This window comes from Dioscorea cayenensis, unplaced genomic scaffold (assembly GCF_009730915.1).
Source record: "Dioscorea cayenensis subsp. rotundata cultivar TDr96_F1 unplaced genomic scaffold, TDr96_F1_v2_PseudoChromosome.rev07_lg8_w22 25.fasta BLBR01001114.1, whole genome shotgun sequence".
Classification (NCBI taxonomy): Eukaryota; Viridiplantae; Streptophyta; class Magnoliopsida; order Dioscoreales; family Dioscoreaceae; genus Dioscorea; species Dioscorea cayenensis.
This window is the reverse complement of record NW_024087505.1, coordinates 111,652-132,695: the sequence shown is the minus strand read 5'-3', so window position 1 is coordinate 132,695 and position 21,044 is coordinate 111,652. Positions and strand designations below refer to the sequence as shown.

The following is a 21,044-nucleotide window of genomic DNA, read 5'->3' as shown; positions in this document are numbered from 1 at the left end:
TTGAATGCATGTTGATTTGATTTTCTCTTAGAGTGACACTAGGGTTGAGAATCTATATTGATAATCCTTGTGAATGAGTGACACTTCATTAGGATTAAACAAAGCAAGGTTGGAGAGGATTGAGAGGGTGAGTCGAGAGATAGTGAAATGCCCCCTTTCCCATCCGGTATGATTTATCCTACCTCCAAGTTTCAAGAGTTCTTGTAGTCACAATAGAGTGAAGTGCTACGAGACAAACTCCATTGGAGCTTAGTTTCATGAGTAACAGAGTGAAAGTGTTGAAGTAATCTTTAGTGATGGGGCTTAATTGTGACTAGGAGTCTTTCACCTAAACCAAAGATTTAGGTCTATATTAGGTAATTGGGTATATCACTTGGAGTCCCTTAAGATTTAAGCAACCTGGCACAGTGTGAGGCATCGAGAGTATTCCTTTCCGCTAGGGCATAGAGTACGGTTAGTCATGGTTGACCTTAGGTTTGTGATCTTGTGTTTTAGGATTTCCATAACTCATTAAACATCAGTAGGCCACTGAAAATTAGATTTATGCAGATTCGCACAAGCGTGTGGAAATTCCACATGCCTGTGTGGATGCCCGATTCTAGCCCTATTTAAGGTCGTGATTTTAGCCCGATCGAAGGATCATTTTTCCCATTTCTTGCCCATCTTTTCTCCATCTTTGGAGGTGCCCGCAGTTAGGGCTTGGAGAGGCTTTGGCTAGGCTTTTGGAGATGTTTAATGGCCTTTAGCACTGCGTTCCATCATAAGAGAGTTGTTGGGGGAGCTTTCGCTGGCACCGATCCGGTGAGTTATACCCTAGGTTTGACGAGGGAACCTTTGGAGAAGACGCAGTCACTCCATAAGACCATTGACATGGACACCAATGGGTTTTTATTCATGGATTGCATATCTTTACTTTTATATTTCATTATTGATTGTATTTTGGTCCATGGAGAGCTAAATCCCTAGTGGGTTCTTGGACTTGTAAACCCTAGGATGATGTTGTTTCTTTATCTTTTATCATTCTTTCATTAATTGATGTTTCTAATTAAGTTCCAATCTTGAATGCTTGTTGAGTTGATTTTCCCTTAGAGTGACTAGGTTTGAGAATCCATCTTGGTAACTCTTGTGGATGAGTAACACACCATAAGGGATAGATAATGCTAGATTAGAGAGGGTTAAGAGGGTGAGTCGAGAGGTAGCGGAATGTCCCCTTTCCCCTCCGGTGTGATTTATCCTATCTCCATGTTCCATGAGTTCTTTACGGTCACAATAAGGGTGAATTGCTAAGAGGCGAACTCCGCTGAGGCTTAGTTACACAAGCAATAGAGTGAAGCGTTGAAGTAATCCTTAGTATCTGTGGCTTAATTGTGACTAGGGGTCTTCTCCTAGACCAAAAGGTTAGATCTATATTATAGAATAGGGTTTATTACTTAGAATCCCTATATCTTTAAGTAACCTAGCACAGTGTGAGGTGCTGAGACTGAGAGATTTTTCCATAGGGGCATAATGTAGGGTTTGTCATGGTTAACCTTAAATTTTGGAATCATGTGTTTAAGGATTTCCATGATTCATTAGACATCAGTTAAGACACATAATGATTAGTCTTGCACTTGAAGCAATAGTCCTAGGGTTTGCCCCACTTTCTTTCGATTGCCTCTCTAACTTTTTATTTGCACCTCCTGTTTCTTTTCTTATTTCTATTGCATTGATTTTGTTCCATCACTATCGATTCATCAACATTATAGTTAAATAGCAATCTTTGTGTTTCTAATCACTACTCCCATGTGGATACTATTACCCACTCACCAGGGTACTTTATTACTTCGACAACCCATGTACGTGCGATACACACACGCATGGAGTGTATCAAGGGCATTATAAAAAGGAATTTGACTAACATTTTTTAACACTAGAATTAATGCAAAAACATGGTCTTAAGTGAAAAGATTTTGTCCTAAAGCAAGTTGCTCCACAACTGGGGCACCATGATGAAGTCGTAGGTCCTTAGAGTAAAAGTGAGTCTACAAGTTGCTCCAAATAAGTCCTTACACGTTCATGCCCCCTAAGTTAAAGAATTTCCAATAAAATAATCCTAGATCATCATTAGGAATGCACTCATCCCACAAAAGCAAGAATGCAACACTACCCAATACTTGAATGATACAATGTCCTTAATGTATAAATATAAATCATGCAAAATAGAAATTTTGAGAACAACAAACGAGAGAGAGAGGTTCACATGACTTCGGTGAACATCGAGAGTGGTGTTGCTGCTCTCAACGTGTGTGCCATTCATTAAAGTCCGCAATTTGGAATACAAACAACGGTGTTGTTGCTCTTAACCTGTGTGTCACTCCAAGCAACCACATAATCCCTGAAAGTAGTGAAGGACACAAGTAAAGCTTGAGAAATCCCAAAATATGATAATATAAAATAAAAAAACTAAAAAGAACAACAACTATGAAAAAAATAAAGGAAAACAACCCAAAAGTAGCAGAGGACTATCCTTGCTAACTGACTACAAGATAGGGCCTAAAAGGAAATACAAGTAAAGTAAATAAAGATAAGTAGAAGACTACGACAACGATGATGTGATCATAATGGTGCACTCTCGGCCTCAGAATCGCTGCCCAATCAGGTAGATTCCGTCTGAGACTCCTGTAGATTAGAGGTCGAGAGTGCACCATTATGATCAGGTAGAATCGCTGCCCAACGACAACGATGAACGATCCTCTACCTCTCGACTCACCCTTTTGACCCTCTCTAATCTTGCTTTGTCTAATCTCTCATGGTGTGTCACTCACTCATACGGATTACCAATGTAGATTCTCAACCCTAGTGTTACTCTTAGAGAAAATCATTTAACAAGCATTTAAGATTGGAACTCAATTAAAAACATCCATTAAGGAAAGCATAGTAAAAGTTTAATGCGACAAATCGATCCTAGGATTCACAAATCCAAGTACCCAATAGGGATTTAGCCCTCCATGGAGCAAGATACAATCAATGATGGAATTGAAAGTAAAAACATACAATCCATAGTAAAACCCCCTCGGTATTAATGCCGATGGTCTTGTGGAGTATTCTCGTCATCTTTAAAGGTCTCCTTGTCAAGCCTAAGGAACACCTCGCCGAATTGGTATTGACGAAATCTCTTCCAATAACTCTCTTCTAATAGAAATGCGGTGTCGAAGCCATAGAACCAATCCAAAAACCTTGCTAAAGCCACTCTAAACCCTAGTCGCAAGCCTTTCAAAAAATGGGGAAAAAGTGGAAAGAAAGATCCTGAAATTGGGCTGAATCCACAAAAGGTGTGAATCTGCAGAAATCTGAATTTCTAATAGCTGTGAATTGTAACTGCTATAGTAAATGACTATAGTGATTTACTACAGTACCTGCTGTAGTATTCTGCCAAAAACACTCCCAAATCCACACTTTTCATTGAGGCAACGTAAACGGGCACACGTCTATGCCGTAGATTGCGTCGCTTCTTCAAAGGCCTCATTGGTGAAGATCTTACTATCATTGTACAAGTCAGGATAAACAAATGTGACTGCCTTTGTGCTCCTCCAAACCATTGTAATTACTTGAACACATGGTGGTTGGCACACATCCACGTATCTTTGAGCCCAACTTGTGTCTTCGCGTTTGTCCATTCCAAAATTTCACCAACATAGTGCGTTCACGATCTACTTTGGCTTCTTTCTTTCATTCTTTATTCCACAACCCTATATGCACAAAAGAATACAAAAACACATGTATTTAGAAATAAAATCTAATAAAAGTAATGCTCATCATAAGAAAAGCATACTTTAGATTCTTATTACACAAGCACTTATCAAACTCTCGCATACTTAAGCTTTTGCTTGTCCTCAAGCAAAAATAAAACATTAAAGCATAGAAGTAGTAAACATTGAAAGTGCTTAGCCTTAGGTTCACCAAAGCATGCAAGGGAAGCATTCTCCAAGTAAAGGAAATTTCAACACTAAATACGATAAATCATTGCTTTAGCTAAAAACTCGAATAAAAAAGGATAATAAAACCGAAATCGTATAAGTGTGTGTAAACTCACTCAAGTCAACCCAAAGTAGACTCCTCAAAATTCTAAGTATAAGGGATTTATTTATCCACAAAACACAACAAAATAAAGAAATGGTAGTAGCTTCTCACATCCTCTAAGGTAGCCCTCTCCGAAGCTGCCACTAAGGTTGCTTTCACACTTTTGAGATGGTAGCTATTTCTACCGGGGTGGTAGCTTTCACTCATCCCATGAGATAGCTCCTTCTCTTAGTAAGGCATATCTTGTATCTGACTTATGAGAGTAACTTCATACTTCATAGATGGTAGCTCTTTCCATCCCCCAATGCATAACGAAAGAAGTATAAAAATTTTCTTATTTTTTTTTCTCAAAAAATTAACCCAAGAAATGACACTAACTAATCCTTTAAACATTGAACTTGAGTTTCCAAAACAGTTTAATGAGCAAGTAGTGCAACAAGTGTAAATCGGGCAAAAATTCCTAGAAATTCAAAATAAAAACTAGAGCATGAGAACATTCAATGCTAGAAAATTCTCATAAACTCAAGAATACAATCATTGAAACTAAGGTGAACCGCCATTGGCTTCGTGAGCATGCACAATCTAAGCATAAGTATAGAACATATGTAATGTGAACTCCCCCACACACTTGAGATGTACATTGCCCTCAATGTACACATGCAAGCACAATAAAAGGTGTAGCGATTTAAAAATATATGTGGGACTTGGCAATTGAAACAATACTTCCCTAAATTCCTAGTGGTGCATTTGATTAAGCTAAATTCCTTTAGAGTTAAATTCCAATGGCTTGTGGAGCACACATGGGCATGTGTAAAACACAATGATTATGTCTATGACTAATCCTCAATTTCCATACTCACAAGACCATCTGAACGGATACACAAGGGGAATTCAGTGAAGCTCAAGAAACACAAACAACTCGAGTATATAAAGATAAGGCAATGAAATACAACTCGAGACAAAAATAAAATATAAACTCAGAAGGAAGATCCTTTCTGAGTGTACAAGTCCAAAAATGCAAAAGTAAAATACGAGGAATAAAAGCTAAGAAATTAAAGACGCCTCAAGTATCGGTATCGTCGGTGATCGTCTGCGCCGGCTACTGCTGCAGCTCTAATACTGGATAAGGACCCTCCACTATAACTCCCTTGGCCACAAATGGCTACATTGGGGTCATGTTCAGCACATACATCCCGTCTTGGTATCTCTTGATCATGCCTATAAGTCTCATCATCTCTAAACTGAGGGGTGCTGGAACTATCGTCATCTCGGCCACTCTGATCGCGTCTCATAGACCTATACCCAGGATGAGTCTAGTGATGTATGGGCCTGAGAAGATGACACTAATCCTGGCATACAGACCCTGATGCCTCAGGTACTCTGCAAATGATGTCTCCTAAGTGAATGGGCTCTCTCTGTATCATAGAGTGTAGGTATAGAAGTTCCTATCTACTCAGAACTCCAGTACTGTCTCTACGGCCGTTCACTGATCTACTCAGGATGGCGTGAATATATCTGTAGCTCGGTTGGGAGAGACATGTAGCCTCTAACACTCCTAGCTCATACCAACCTTGACCATGCAGTGTCCTGTAGGCTCTCTGAGGGGTCAAACTGCCCGGATAGTTAGTTAGTAGCCGATAATATTCCTCTGTGTCTGTGAAAACCTCATCATATAACAGGAGTCTGACGGAGAACTGTGTGATGCTCATACTATGATGCTGTCCGAAGGCTATAAACGGAATGCCGTTGACGCTATGAAAATGGGAATTGGGGCTGTCGAACTCAAATGAGGCGAGCACCTATAATGTGAGCAGGCGGATAACAGGATCATGAATAATCAACAACCTGTGCCAACTACCCACAGATAACAACTCCTTGACCTCATCGACCATGTCATCTACTTATTACACCTTCCTAAGTGAGCTCAAGTCTAAGAATCGCGTCAGACCAAATTTGAGCTTTGACAGTCGCTCAAAAAGGGCCGATACTCAGGAATGGCGAATTCCATGTTTTCTGGTTGAGGTATAGGTTCTCAAGGATGCTTGCCGGCTGCTTTCTATGTTCTGAGAGCCATACCTACGAGTATTTAAAAGAAAACAATCAAATTCATTCACAATACAACACTACAGAAATCCACATGGTCCTGTGGGAATTCCACATGCCCATGTGGATTCACGGAGCGTGAAAATCGCAAAACCCTTGTGCTAAAAATCCATGAATACATCTCCAAATCACTTCCAAACTCATTCTAAACATACATTAACCATCTTTAGCAAATAAATGAGTCACATTCACTAGTTTAATAAAAGAAAATCAACAAAAATCGAGTAATGGTGAAGAAAAGAAAAGAAGAAGGTACACCGAGAAGATGAAGTTGAAAAACCTTGAAATCGACCATAAAACTCGAGTGAACTTCTCTAAACCAATGGTGGAAGGTTGGGTGAGCACAAGAGAGAGTGTTCTCCAAAGTTTTGGTAGTGTGATAATGAAAAGGCTGGATAGATTTGTAAAGGAAATCACCGTCCTTTCATTTCTGTACATTCATACGAGCATGTGGAAATTACGCACGCCCATGTGACTCCACAAGAGAGCTTCACAGGGGTAGACGCACGGCCCTTTATCCTCTCGGGATAACACTCAATGCTTATGAATACATCCACATGGGCATGTGGAAATTCGCCATACCCGTGTGCACGACCCACAGGGGCAGACACACGTCCCTGTGGCTTCTCTGTCCAACCGAGAAACTATGAGTTTTTCCCACGCCCGTGGGGAAATTCCACACAGGCATGGACCTTCAAAGGACAGATCACAAGGGCACTCACACCACCCTGTGTTTTCTCTTGATGGAGGAGAACTCTTCTGCAAAGATCTACACGGGTATGTGGAAATAACTCACGTCCATATGTATTTCACAAGGCCATCCACAAGGACAGACGCACGCCCCTGGGTCTTCTCGGGATAAATCTCTAAGTCTCAACGGAAAAACACACGCCCATGTGGAATTAACCCATGAGTGTATGACCATCACAAGGCCGTTCACATGGCAGAGGCACGCCCCTTTTTCTTCTCTAGATGAGGTCTGAACGCAAACACAAGCCCTTGTGGAAATTCCACACGACCTTGTGTCTTCTTTGGATAACTTAGAAAAAATTTACAAGCTTTGCATAAAATTTCTATGCATTTACAAGAACTCAAAGCCTGGCTCCATTATGTAAAAGTAACAAAAAAAAACATGAAAATCATGCTCAAACGACCACGATACTTCACCACACACATTTAAGCATATGAAAACTACCAAAGATCCATGAGAAAATCATAACAATAGCATGTATAACATCAAGATGCCAACAATCAAACTCTTATTTATGCAAACATTAACTTAAACCTAGGAAAATAGTAAATAGTTGGGTTGCATCCCAAGAAGCGCTTGTTTAACGTCACTTTTCTTAACATACCTTGCCTTACCTCACGGGGGCTCATAGATTAAGGTTTTCCTCTTAACCATAGCTTGGAAGCATGATGAACATAGTCTTCTGACAATGGTGGGAAAGTTGTCGAGTTTGTTACCACACAAGAGTTCGTCACCCATGTTTTGTTCTTGTACATCCCCAATAGCCTTGGGATGTTTCTTGTGGCGTCTCCTTGCCCACTTCATCTTCTAGAGCATCTTCTTTATGATTCCGGTGGTAGGTTGTGCTTTCTCGTCTAAACCAATATCACGTCTTCATTATCCATCTCTTGGGCTGGTAACCCCTCGTATGGGTCCAGATTCATCATTTTCTGCACATATTCATTGATTAGTTCAATTGTGACAAGATCCCCTTGCGTATATCACGGGTTTGTCGAAGTAATAATCCCGGGTGAGCGAGGGTCGAATCCACAGGGAGTAGGGAGTAAAGACACTTAATTCGATTCTTAGCTATGTGGAGTATCAACAATGATAAGTGTGATAATGATTCAATTCTCAACAATTAAAAGCAACAAGTAAGAGAGCAAAAGTAAGGAGGAGGTAAGGTAATCGATAAAGATGGGGTACTCGGATGATGCTTCACCTAGGATAATCGCTTCAAGTGCAAGAACTCTCTATTATGCTTCCTAATCAATGCAATGGTAAGTCGTGGAAATACTTACATACATAGTCCCAAATCTAAGGTCAACTATGCCTAACTCTATTCATGTCCCGGAGGAGAGATTAAATAACCTCTCAACCTCGCACTCGAATAAAGTTACAATGAGCTCTAGGGATTCCAAGTGATAAATCGCTTCCTAATTATAGACCTAACCCTTTGGTCCAGGCGGAAGGTCCCTAGCCACAATTAAGCCCTAGATACTAAGATCCCCTCAACACTTCACTCCATTACACGCGCAACTAGGCCCCAGCGGAGGTTCATCCCTTAGACCATTCACTCTATTATGGCTGCAAAGAACTCAAGGAACGGAGGTAGAATCTATCACGTCGGAGGTGAAAGGGGACACTCCTGTACCTCTCGACTCACCCTCTCAACCCTCTCCAACCTAGCTTTGTCTAACGCTCGTGGTGTGTCACTCACTCACAAGGTTACCAACAAGAACTCTCAACCCTAGTGTCACTCTAGGGGAAATGTTCATACAATCAAGTATTCAAGGTTGGAACTCACAATAAGCATTAATTTATTGAAAGCATAATAAAGAAGTTCAATGAAACGAATACATCCTAGGGTTCACAATCACCCAAGTACCCACTAGGGGTTTAGCTCTCCATGGAGCTAAGTACAATCAAAGAAATCGAATGTAAAAGCAATAAATCCATAAAGAAACCCCCTCGATGGTCGTGTCAATGGTCTTGTGGAGAGTCCTCTACTCGTCGCAAGGAATCCTTTGTCCATCCTAGGATACACCTCGCCGGATCGATGCCGACGAAAGCTCTCCCAATAACCTTCTTCCAAATAACGCCCGATGTCAGAGCCATAGAACCTCTCCAAAACCCTAACCAATACCCCTCAAAACCCTAGCCGAAGCCCTCTCTCAAGTTGGGGAAAAGATGGAGAAAAGAATACCAAAATCGGGGCTGAATCGGCTTTAAATAGGGCTGGAATCGGGCAACTCCACGGGCGTGGACGCTACACGCGCCCGTGCGGAATTTCCACATGGGCGTGGATAATTTCCACACGCCCATGTGGATTCTTTGTTTATCTGATTTCTCAGCCGCGTGAGCAAAGGTCGCTCACGATGCTTACTACGGTGTTGCTACGTTGCTCTGCTACATTCTTCGACCTGAATAACGTCCCAATTCCATACTTTTATCGGGGTAGCATAAAGCGGGCACACGCTCACGTCGTGAATCACTTGCTTCTTCAATGATATATATGTTGGTGGAGCTCTTGTTCTTATATGCATAAGACGGAATGCTCGATCGTGATCGCCTTTTGTGCCCCTCCAAATGGATGTGCTCACTTGAATGCGAGGGAGGTTGGCACACACTCTAGCATCTCACACCGTCCCTATGTCTTCGAGTTTGAACCTTATCATGATCTCCTCCAAAATAGGTGCATTATAATCCACATTGGCCTATTTCCTTCATACTCATCCTCACAAACATACTTGCATAAAAGTAACATAAAAACACACATATTAATGTAAAAACCTGAGAAAAGTAATGCTCAACATAAGGAATGAACACTTCGCATTCATATCGCATAAGCACTTATCAAACTTCCCCACACTTAAGCTTTTGCTTGTCCTCAAGCAAACATTAAAGACATTCTATGCATCAATGAAGAAAATATTGAAAGTGCTTGGCCATAGGTTCACCAAGGTATACAGAGAAAGTATTCTACAAGTAAGGAAAATTTCAACACTAAATACGAAAAATCAATGCTCTAGCTAAAAACTTAAATAAAAAAGGACAACAAACCCGAATTTCGTGTAAGTGTGTGAACTCACTCAAAACAACCCAAGTTATACTCCTCAAAGTTCTAAGTACAAGGGACTTATTTATCGACAAAAGTGATAAAAATTTTAAAAGATGGTAGTAGCTTCACACATCCTCTAAGGTAGCCCTTTCCAAATCGGCCGCTAAGGTGGCTTTCACACTTTCGAGGTGGTAGCTCTTTCTACCAGAGTGGTAGCTTTCACTCATCCTATGAGATAACTCTTTCTCTCATTAGGGCATAACTAGTATCCGACTTGTGAGAGTAGCTTCATGCTTCATAGGTGGTAGCTCTTTACACCCAACAAACACAAATAAAAAATAAAACTATTTTGTTCCTTCTTTTCATTTTCCAGTTTTTGTTTTTCAAAATTTAGCAAAAGAAGTAAACCTAACTAGTCCCTTTAACATCAAACATGAGTTTCCAATAGATTTCAAAGAGTGAGTAGTGCACTAAGTGTAAATCGGGCAAAAATTCCTAAAAATTCAAGCAAGAACTAGAGCATGAAAACATTCAATGTTAACAATTCTCCTAGACTTAAGAATACAATGCTTGCAACTAAGGTGAACCGTCATTGGCTAAGTGAGCATATATCAATCAAGAACAATAGAAAAGATGTGCGCATTATGAAACTCCCCCCCACACTTAAGTTGTACATTGTCCTTAATGTGCACATGCAAACTCACTCAAAATATATATATCATTCAAAAATAGATGTGGGGTAAGCAATCAAAACAATACTCCTCTGACTCCTAGTGTTGCGTTTGATAAAGCTAGTTCGTTGGGAGTAGTGTTCCAACGGGTTGTGAAGCTCACACGACCAAGTGCCTCAGCACCTTCGCCGTGCCCATGACTAAGCCTCAATTCCCAAGAAGACAAGACCACCTGTACGCATACACGAGGGGGTTCAGTGAAGCTCAATAAAGATAAAATAACTCGAGTGTATATAAAAGATGAAGCAATGAATACAACTCGATGATGCGAAAATGAAAATAAACTCAGAAGGGGAATCCTTTCTGAGTGAACAAGTCTAAAAACAAGAAAAATAAAATAAAATGCAAGAAAGTAAAGGAGAAGTCAAGTGTCGGTGCTGCTCTCAGGCTCCTGTGCTACTGCTACTGCTGGAGACGCACATGGTGGGTCCACCGGTGCTGGGGTCGAGGATGGAGGTGCTGGAGTAACTGAGGGGGCCTGAGGAGTCCTCGGCCGCAATTTAAATGATGAGGCGACGTCTCACTCTAAAATCTGCTGTAACACGTTGAAACGCGCCATGAACTCTGTGTACTGAGTAGCCTGCGTAGTCCTAATCTGGGCAACCTCAGCTCGGACCACAGCCACCTCTGCCCGTATCACTCCCAAGGCGCTTTCGAGCCTCTCAAAACGATCATGGGCTCGAGATGGTGAAATCATACGCACAGGGGGTGGTTCCTCTGCCACTGGATGTGTCTCGGTCTCCATCGGTGCTGGTTGGGGCTCGGGAGCGGAATAAGATGCCCCAGCTTCATCCTCGAATGGTATATTCAGCACATAAACACCATTTGAATATTTTCGGACTAACCTCATGAGCCTCATTGTCTCTAACCCAAGTGGTTCTGGTATTATCGCCTTCTCAGTTCCGCTGATTTTGTCTCTTCAGACCCATCCCCACAATGAGTCTGGTAATATATGGACCCGAGAAGATGACACCCAATCTAGGATATTGTCCTTGATGCTTCAAATACTCTGCTAAAATATGCCCCAGATGGACTGGTTCGTTCCGAACCATGGAGTACAAGTACAGAAGCTCTTGCTTGTTGATGACTCCCGTGCTATCACCGCGACCATTCACTGACCTACTTATGATGGCATGAAGATATCTAAAACTAGGTCGAGATAAACATGAGGCCTTAGACACTCCTGGTTCATATCACCCCTTTCCACATAATAATGTATACGCCTCAATGGGAGATAAACCTGACATGTCAATTGGAAGATTCTCATACTCCTCAGTTTTAGTATACTCTTCATCATATAGACCAAGTCTAGTGGAAAATTATATGACACTCATACTATGATGTTGCCCAAAAGCTCTGAACTGAATAGCGCCGACACTATCAAAATGAGCATAAGAGCAGTCGAACTCAAACGAAGCAAGTACCTCCAAAGTGAGTGTGCGGATAGCAAGGTCATGAATATTCAATAATTTGTGCCACTCATCGACCAATAATAATTTCTCGACCTGTCGACCATATCATCCACTAGCTGCACCTTCCAAAGTAACCCAACATCCGGGATTCGCGTTTGACCAAACTTAAGCTTCTTTAACTGCTCAAACCGAGCTTGATGCGCAGGCAGTGTGAATTCCATGACTTCCGGCTCAGGGGTAGGCTTTCGAGGATGTTTAGCAACTGCTTTCTTTGATTTGGTGGCCATACCAACATGTATTAGAAAAAAGAACATCAATCAGTTCCATTCAGACTGTAGGAAGATACAACACACGTCCGTGCAGAAATTCCACACGGGCGTGGATAATTTCCACGGGGCGTGGAAAACGTACGACCCTTGTAACCAATCTCCATACCACACTCTCTATCTCACTTCCAGATTGTCTTAAAAACAAATCATAACCATTTTAACATGAAAACGGTGTGTATTATCCATTTCAAACGTGACTAGTTAGTTAGATTCAAATGAAATTGAAGAAGAGAGGAAATCAAGGCCTACCGATGAGCTGAACTTAAACACCCCTACAATCCACACAATGCTCAATCAATCGACTCTAAGACGACAATAGGAGGGGACGAGAATGTCGAAAAATGCTCTTTGGGGGGCTTAGGGTTATTTGAGGAGAAAGGTGTGACTATTGTATTGGGAGAGCGGACGGTCTTTTAACTCCTGGAGATCCACACGGGCGTGCGGGGAATCGTCCCACGCCCGTGCGCCCTCAAACGAAGGATTCACGATGGTAGACGCACGCCCCGTGGCCTCGCCCGGATATTCAAGAAAAATATTATACACGCCCGTGCGGAATTTCCACACGGCCGTGGCCATTCATATGCCTAACTCACAGGGGTGGTTACACGCCCCTGTATCTTCTCGGGATGGAGAGGACTCCTCTGCAGATTCTCGCACGGGCGTGCGGAAATTACCCACGCCGGTGTGTGGTTCACGAGGTCGCTCACAAGGGCGAGTCCACGCCCCTGTGTGCTCTCTGGATAATCCGCCCAACTCTGCAGGAATTTACACGCCCGGTGCGAAAAATTACCCATCGGGCGCAGATCGTTGCATGGTCGCTCACAGGGGCAACCGCACGCCCCGTGCCTTCCCCGGATGAGCTCGCGAGATACACCCACGGGCGTGTGGAAATTTCACACCGCTGTGTTTTTCTCTCGGATGACTTAGAAAAAAATCTGCGAGCTCTGCAGAAATTCTCTGAACATGTTTACACACTCGGACCCCGCCTCTATTATGCAAAATTTTACCAGTGAAAAACACGAAATAGACCCCAAACGACCAAACTTTGCCAATTCCTCATAAAACACACGATGAATTTTAAAAACCCACAACAAAAATCGCAAAGACATAAGCATCTAAAAATTAAGACACCAACACTTAACAATTTATTTCATGCAAACAAACTAAACTAAAAGATAAGAAAAGCAGTAAATTGCTTTGGTTGCCTCCCAAGAAGCGCTTGTTTAACGTCACTAAGCTTGACATACCTTGCTTTTACCTCACGAGGTTCATGGAGGAAAAAAATACTTCTCTATTGTCACTGCAAATTTCTCCGCCATAGTATGGTTTCAGCCTATATCCATTCACCTTGAATGTGCCCTTCTCTGGATGACTAATCTCAATGGCTCCATGAGGTGAAACTTCGGTTATGTTATACGGACCAGACCACCTTGATTTAAGTTTCCCTGGGAATAAACGTAGACGGGAGTTGAATAGTAGCACCTGATCGCCGGCTTTGAAGTCCTTCGAAATTTTAATATGCTTGTCATGCCACTTCCGAATTCTTTCCTTATATATCCTTGCATTCTCATATGCCTTCATCTTCCATTCATCTAGTTCGTTTTAGATGTAATATTCGTTGCTCTCCGATTTGCGCAAGTCGAATTCATCACTTTAATTGCCCAATACGCTTTGTGCTCTAATTCCACCGTAAATGGCAAGATTTTTCCATATACTAAATTATAGGGAGTGGTCCCTATTGGTGTTTTATATGTCGTCTCTATGAGGCCAAAAGCGTGTCGTCCCAACCTTTCGGACTCAATCTCGCTTTACCTTGTTCCACTCGCTTTTGGTTAAGATTCTCTTTGAGCTCTCTGCTTTGTAACCTCCACTTGCCCACTCGTTTGTGGATGGTAAGGAGTCCCAAGACGATGATGAACCCCATAACGCTTTAACACTTTTGCCAATTGTGTGTTACAAAAATGGGTTCCCCGATCACTAATGATAATTCTTGGAGTTCGAAATCGAGCAAATAACTTCTTAAGAAATTTCACCACGCTCTTGCATCATTAGTTGGAAGAGCTCTGGGCTTCCACCCATTTGGAAACATAGTCAATCGCTACCAAAATGTATTGATTGCCATTAGACTTTGGAAATGGTCCCATGAAAATCAATTCCCCATACATCAAACACCTCTCAAAAATTGCATAGGGTTTTTGTGGCATCTCATCCTTTCGTGATAAGTTTCCGACCCTTTGACAACTATCACATCGTGAAAACAGAACTGATGAACATCTTGGAATAAGGTCGGCCAATAGAACCCAGCAGCTAGAACCTTCTTTGCAATTCGACTTAATGCATAGTGCCTCTCCACTGGCCTGAGTGACAATGCGCAATGATGTTCAACCCTTCCTCCCTAGAAACACACCTTCGCACCACCTGATCTGCACAAATATGGAACAGGTACGGATCTTCCCAAAAAAATTCTTAAGGTCACTGAAAAATTTCTTCTTCTGCTGAAAGCTTAAACCTTGCTTCAATACCCTTCCTGACAGATAATTTACAAAATCTGCAAACCATGGGGTATCTTCTGATTCTGATTCCTGTACCACATACAGATGTTCTTCAGGGAAGAAATCATTAACTTCCTTGCTTGCCGGTTCTTGCCCCTCACAACCCTCCAATCTCGACAAATGATCGGCAACCAAATTCTCTGTCCCCTTTTTATCTTTGATTTCCATATCGAATTCTTGCAACAACAATATCCACCGAATCAATCTTGGCTTCGCATCTGTCTTGTTCATTAGATAGCAGAGTGCAGAATGATCTGTGAACACGGTGACATTAGATAGGATGAGATATGGTCTGAATTTATCAAAAGCATACACTACTGCTAATAGTTCCTTTTCAGTAGTGGTGTAATTCTCTTGTGCACTTGTGAGAGTCTTGCTAGCATAATAGATCAGTTGAAATTGCTTATTTCTTCTCTGACCCAAAACCGCTCCCACTGCATAATCACTAGCATCACACATTACTTCAAATGGCTTACCCCACTTCGGTGTTGTTAGGATTGGTTCTTGCACTAACTTCTCTTTCAATACATTGAATGCATTCAGACAGTCGTTTCCGAAGTCAAAAGGGTTATCCTTCTCCAAAAGTTTGGTCAATAGTTGGGAGATTTTCAAAAAGTCCTTAATAAATCTTCTATAAAAACTTGCATGACCCAAGAAACTGCGGATCCCTTTTACATTCGTAGGTGGTGGAAGCTTGTCAATTATCTCTATCTTCGCCTTATCCACCTCCATACCTGCCTTAGAAATCTTATGTCCAAGGACAATGCCTTCTTGTACCATAAAATGACACTTCTCCCAGTTAAGGACGAGATTTGTCTCTTCACATCTCACTAATACTCTTTCCAAATTGTTTAAGCAAGCATCGAAAGAGCCCCCGAATACTGAAAAATCATCCATGAAAACTTCCATAATATCTTCGAGAAAGTCGTCAAAAATTGCCGTCATGCAGCGCTGAAATGTTGTAGGGGCGTTACACAACCCGAAAGGCATTCTTCTATAAGCAAAGGTTCCATAAAAGCAAGTAAATGTGGTTTTCTCCTGATCTTCTGGGGCTATCGGAATTTGAAAGTATCCTGACATGCCATCAAGGAAACAGTAGAAATGATGCCCCGCTAGTCGCTCCAACATTTGGTCAATGAATGGCAGAGGAAAGTGATCTTTCCGAGTGACGTCATTTAGCCTTCTATAATCAATGCAGACTCGCCAACTAATAACTGTCCTCATGGGGATTAACTCATTCTTTTCATTCTTCACTATTGTTATTCCTCTTTTTTTCGGGACAACTTGAGTCGGACTCACCCACTTGCTGTCGGATATGGGGTAGATAATTCCTGCATCCAAAAGTTTTATTACCTCCACCTTAACAACCTCCTTCATATTCGGGTTCAATCTTCGCTGAGGTTGGATCACAGATTTATAGTCATCCTCCATTGGGATCTTATGAGTGCAGAATGATGGATTTATACCCTTAATGTCGGAGATCTTCCATGCGATGGCTGATTTGTGCTTTTTCAACATGCTAACAAGCTTATCCTTTTGTTCCGCAGATAAGTTCGACGCCACGATTACAGGGAGTTTAGAGACCTCTATTAGGAATGCATATTCCAAATGTGCTGGAAGAGTTTTAAGCTTAAGTTATGGTGGTTCGACAATTGATGGCTGCAAGCTACCCTCCTTTAATTTATCAATCTCCTCGAAATCATTCGCCTCCTGTTCAAAGTTACTCTCTTCCTTTTCCACCTGAAAATCTATTTCTTTACAATCTGCAATCGATATCAACGTGTCCATTCCATAGAATTTCAAATTTGAAATAGCAACTCCAACTGAAAAGAGTTCTTGCTTCTGATCTTGATAGGAAGAATCAAACCTAGCAAGGATTCTTTCTACACTCTCCTCTAACTGGTCACTCATTGACAATGAAGTAGATTCCTCAAACTACTTTATCACATTATCTAAGACACAGCTTTGCCCTTAAATCCTGGCGATGTACTGTTCAACCGATTCTTCTAATGGGTGTTGAGTTGTACATTGTCCATGGTAAGAATAACACGATATGTCATTCCATGCAACTCTTTGAACTTTCTGCTCTACGTGTTCAGCCATCCTCATGATAGTATCAACTGATTCAAACATGTTGATAATTTTCTGCAACAAAAAGAAATAAGGAAAAATTAGAGCAATGATAGAATAAGAAGATATGAAATAGAGAGTGTGATAAAATAGCTAAGAAAACAAAGTGCAAAGTATCTCTAAACGCCTAGCTCCCCTGCAACCGTGCCAAAAACTTGACAAGATCTCCTTGCGTATATCCCTAAGTGCACGAGTTTGTCAAGTAATAATCCCGGGGTGAGCGGGGTCGAATCCACGAGGGAGTAGGGAGTAAAGACACTTAATTTGATTCTTAGCTATGTGGAGTATCAACAATGATAAGTGTGATAATGATTCAATTCTCAACAATTAAAAAGCAACAAGTAAGAGAGCAAAAAGTAAGGAGGAGGTAAGGCAACTCGATAAAGATGGGGTACTCGGGATGATGGTTCACCTAGGATAATCGCTTCAAGTGCAAGAACTCTCTATTATGCTTCCTAATCAATGCAATGGTGAGTCGTGGAAATCCTTACATACATAGTCCCAAATCTAAGGTCAACTATGCCTAACTCTATTCATGTCCCGGAGGAGAGATTAAAATAACCTCTCAACCTCGACTTTTCGAATAAAGTTGCAATGAGCTCTAGGGATTCCAAGTGATAAATCGCTTCCTAATTATAGACCTAACCCTTTGGTCCAGGCGGAAGGTCCCTAGCCACAATTAAGCCCTAGATACTAAGATCCCCTCAACGCTTCACTCCATTGCACGCGCAACTAGGCCCAGCGGAGGTTCATCCCTTAGACCATTCACTCTATTATGGCCGCAAAGAACTCAAGGAACGGAGGTAGAATCTATCACGTCGGAGGGGAAAGGGGATGCTCCTGTACCTTTCGACTCACCCTCTCAACCCTATCCAACCTAGCTTTGTCTAACGCTCGTGGTGTGTCACTCACTGACAAGGTTACCAACAAGAACTCTCGACCCTAGTGTCACTCTAGGGGAAATGTTCATACAATCTAGGATTCAAGGTTGGAACTGATAATAAGCATCAATTTATTGAAAGCATAATAAAGAAGTTCAATGAAATGAATACATCCTAGGGTTCACAATCACTCAAGTACCCACTAGGGGTTTAGCTCTCCATGGAGCTAAGTATAATCAAATAAATCGAATGTAAAAGCAATGAATCCATAAAGAAACTCCCTCGATGTTCGAGTCAATGGTCTTGTGGAGAGTCCTCTACTCGTCGTAAGGAATCATTTGTCCAGCCTAGGATACACTCTCGCCGGATCGATGCCGACGAAAGCTCTCCCAATAACCTTCTTCCAAATGACGCATGATGTCGGAGCTGTAGAACCTCTCCAAAACCCTAGCCAATAACCCTCAAAACCCTAGCCGAAGCCCTCTCCCAAGTTGGGGAAAAAGATGGAGAAAAAGAATACCAAAAATCGGGGCTGAATCGGCTTTTAAATAGAGCTGGAATCGGGCAACTCCACGGGCGTGGGACGCTACACGCGCCTCGCTGGAATTTCCATCTCTGCTTATCTCGATTTCTCGATCGGGACTGTGAGCAGTCTGCTATAGTGTTACTACGAGTGCTCGCTACATTCTTCAACTCGAATAACGTCCCCAATTCCATACTTTTCATCGGGAGTAACACAAAGCGGGCACATGTTCACGTCGTGAATCACTTGCTTCTTCAATGATATATATGTTGGTGGAGCTCTTGTTCTTATATGCATAAGACGGAATGCTCGACTGTGACTCGCCTTTTGTGCCCCTCCAAATGGATGTGCTCACTCGAATGCCAGGAGGTTGGCACACACTCTAGCATCTCACACCTGTCATATGTCTTCGCATTTGAACCTTAGCAAGATCTCCTCCAAAATAGGTGCATTATGATCCACATTGGCCTATTTCCTTCATACTCAGCCTCACAACCATACCTGCATAAAAGTAACATAAAAACACACATATTAATGTAAAAACCTGAGAAAAGAATGCTCAACATAAGGAGTAAACACTTCGCATTCATATCGCACAAGCACTTATCAATTGGTAATGTTAAGAAAATAAAGAGTATCATCAAAGTTAAGAGAATATTGCATGGCTTCAGTGAGGCGGTATATTAACTTATCATCGCCAACCCTCAATGTCAACTCCCCACCGTGCATGTCGATAAGTGCCTTGGAAGTGTGCAAAAATGGCCTCCCAAGTATTAAAGGGACATCTACAAACTCATCGACATCTAATACTACTAAGTCCACGGGAAATATGTACTTGTTAACCTTGACAAGAACGTCTTCAATGATGCTAGTCAGATGCCTCACCGTTCGGTCCACCAATTGTAATGTTATCCGAGTGGGTCTAGGCTCACCAAAGCCTAGCTTCTGAAAGAAAGAGTATGGCATGATGTTGATACGGGTCCCAAAATCTGCTAATGCCATCTTTTCACCCAAGTTACCAATGTTGCACGGGATGATGAAGCTTCCTGGGTCTTTATTCTTGTTCGGCATATTCTTTTGCAACACCATCAAACAAGAGGCATCTAAGATCACTGATTCACTCTCCCTTAACTTCCTCTTGTTGGTCAAAAGATATTTCAAAACTTTTGCATACCGAGGCATTTGACAAAATGGCCCCACAAAAGGAATGTTGATGTGTAATTGCTTGAATAGGCCCAAGAACTTCTTGTATTGCTCATCATTTTGGTCGTTATTCAATCTTGAAGGATAAGGGATTCTTGGCTTGTAAGGTGGGGGGTCCACCTCTTTCTCCTTGTTTGCTTTTTCCTGAACCTCCACAACCTCAGGTGCTTCAACATTGGTCTTCTCACTTGGAAGCCTACCCTCGACCTTAGGACCCCTTCTCAAAGTGATCGCTTTCACATGTTCTTTTGGATTGGTCTCTATGTTACTAGGCAAGCTTTCAGTCTAGTCTGTCCGATAGAGACTTTGGAATTTGGCCTACTTGATTCTATAGATTGTACAATGAAGCGGTGTGGTTGCGAAGGATAGCTTTGACTGACTGAAACCGTGTATCCGATGATTGCACAAATCTGGTCAAAGCTTTCTCTAGATCGGTGATCCAGGTTTCCAAGCCTGAAACTCGATTCTCCATGTTCATGGCTTGTTGTTGTTGGAAACCCGGTGGTGCCATGGGCTTTTGTTGCCCTTGGTTACTGCATGAAAAATTGGGGTAGTTTCTCCACCCTTGGTTATAGGTGTTGCTAAAAGGGTTTGCCTACACTCTTCCTGGATTACCCACAAAATCTACTTATTCAGTTGGAACTGAAGTAGCAATCAAAATAAGACAGTCAGATGGCATATGCGAACCCCCACAACCATCACAACTTATGATTGCGGCTATCCTTGGTAAAGTCAATGTATCCAATTTCTTGCTCAATGCCTTTAATTGGCCTGCCAAGGATGTAACCGCATCAATTTCATGGAGTCCGGCCACTATCTTCTTTTTTCTTGCATTCTATTAGTAGTTATTCATAGCCATTTCTATTACCAACTGTCGGGCTTCTACAGGGTTGTTCCCCATTGTACCTCTTGCACCAGCATTTAGAAGTTGTCTTGTACTTGGGTTCAACCAATTGTAGAAAGTTTTAATAATCATCCATTCGAGGAACCGGTGTTAAGGACACTTCCGGAAAAGGTCCTTGAATCACTCCCAAGTCTTAAATAAGTATTCAAGCTCCATTTGAACAAATGAAGATATCTCATTATGAAGCTTTACCTACTTTCCCGGAGGGAAATACCTTGCAAGGAAAACTTTGACAATTTCATTCCATGTCGTGATAGATTCTCATGGTAAGGAATGAAGCCACTACTTCACTCTTCCTTTTAGAGAGAATGGGAAAGCCCTCAATCTGATAGCATCATCTGTAACATCGTTGATTTTCAGCATGTCACAAACATCCAAGAAGGTTTTAATGTGATTGTTTGGATCCTCATCAGCCAAACTATTAAA

The 21,044-nt window shown here is 41.8% G+C and overlaps 1 non-coding gene across 1 annotated transcript; it reads left to right on the top strand.

Annotated features, from left to right (window-relative positions):
• Positions 1 to 20,700: 20,700 nt before the first annotated feature.
• LOC120255630 lies at positions 20,701 to 20,807 on the top strand. The gene has a single exon (XR_005535062.1). It is a non-coding gene; the product is annotated as a small nucleolar RNA R71 (small nucleolar RNA).
• Positions 20,808 to 21,044: the final 237 nt, after the last annotated feature.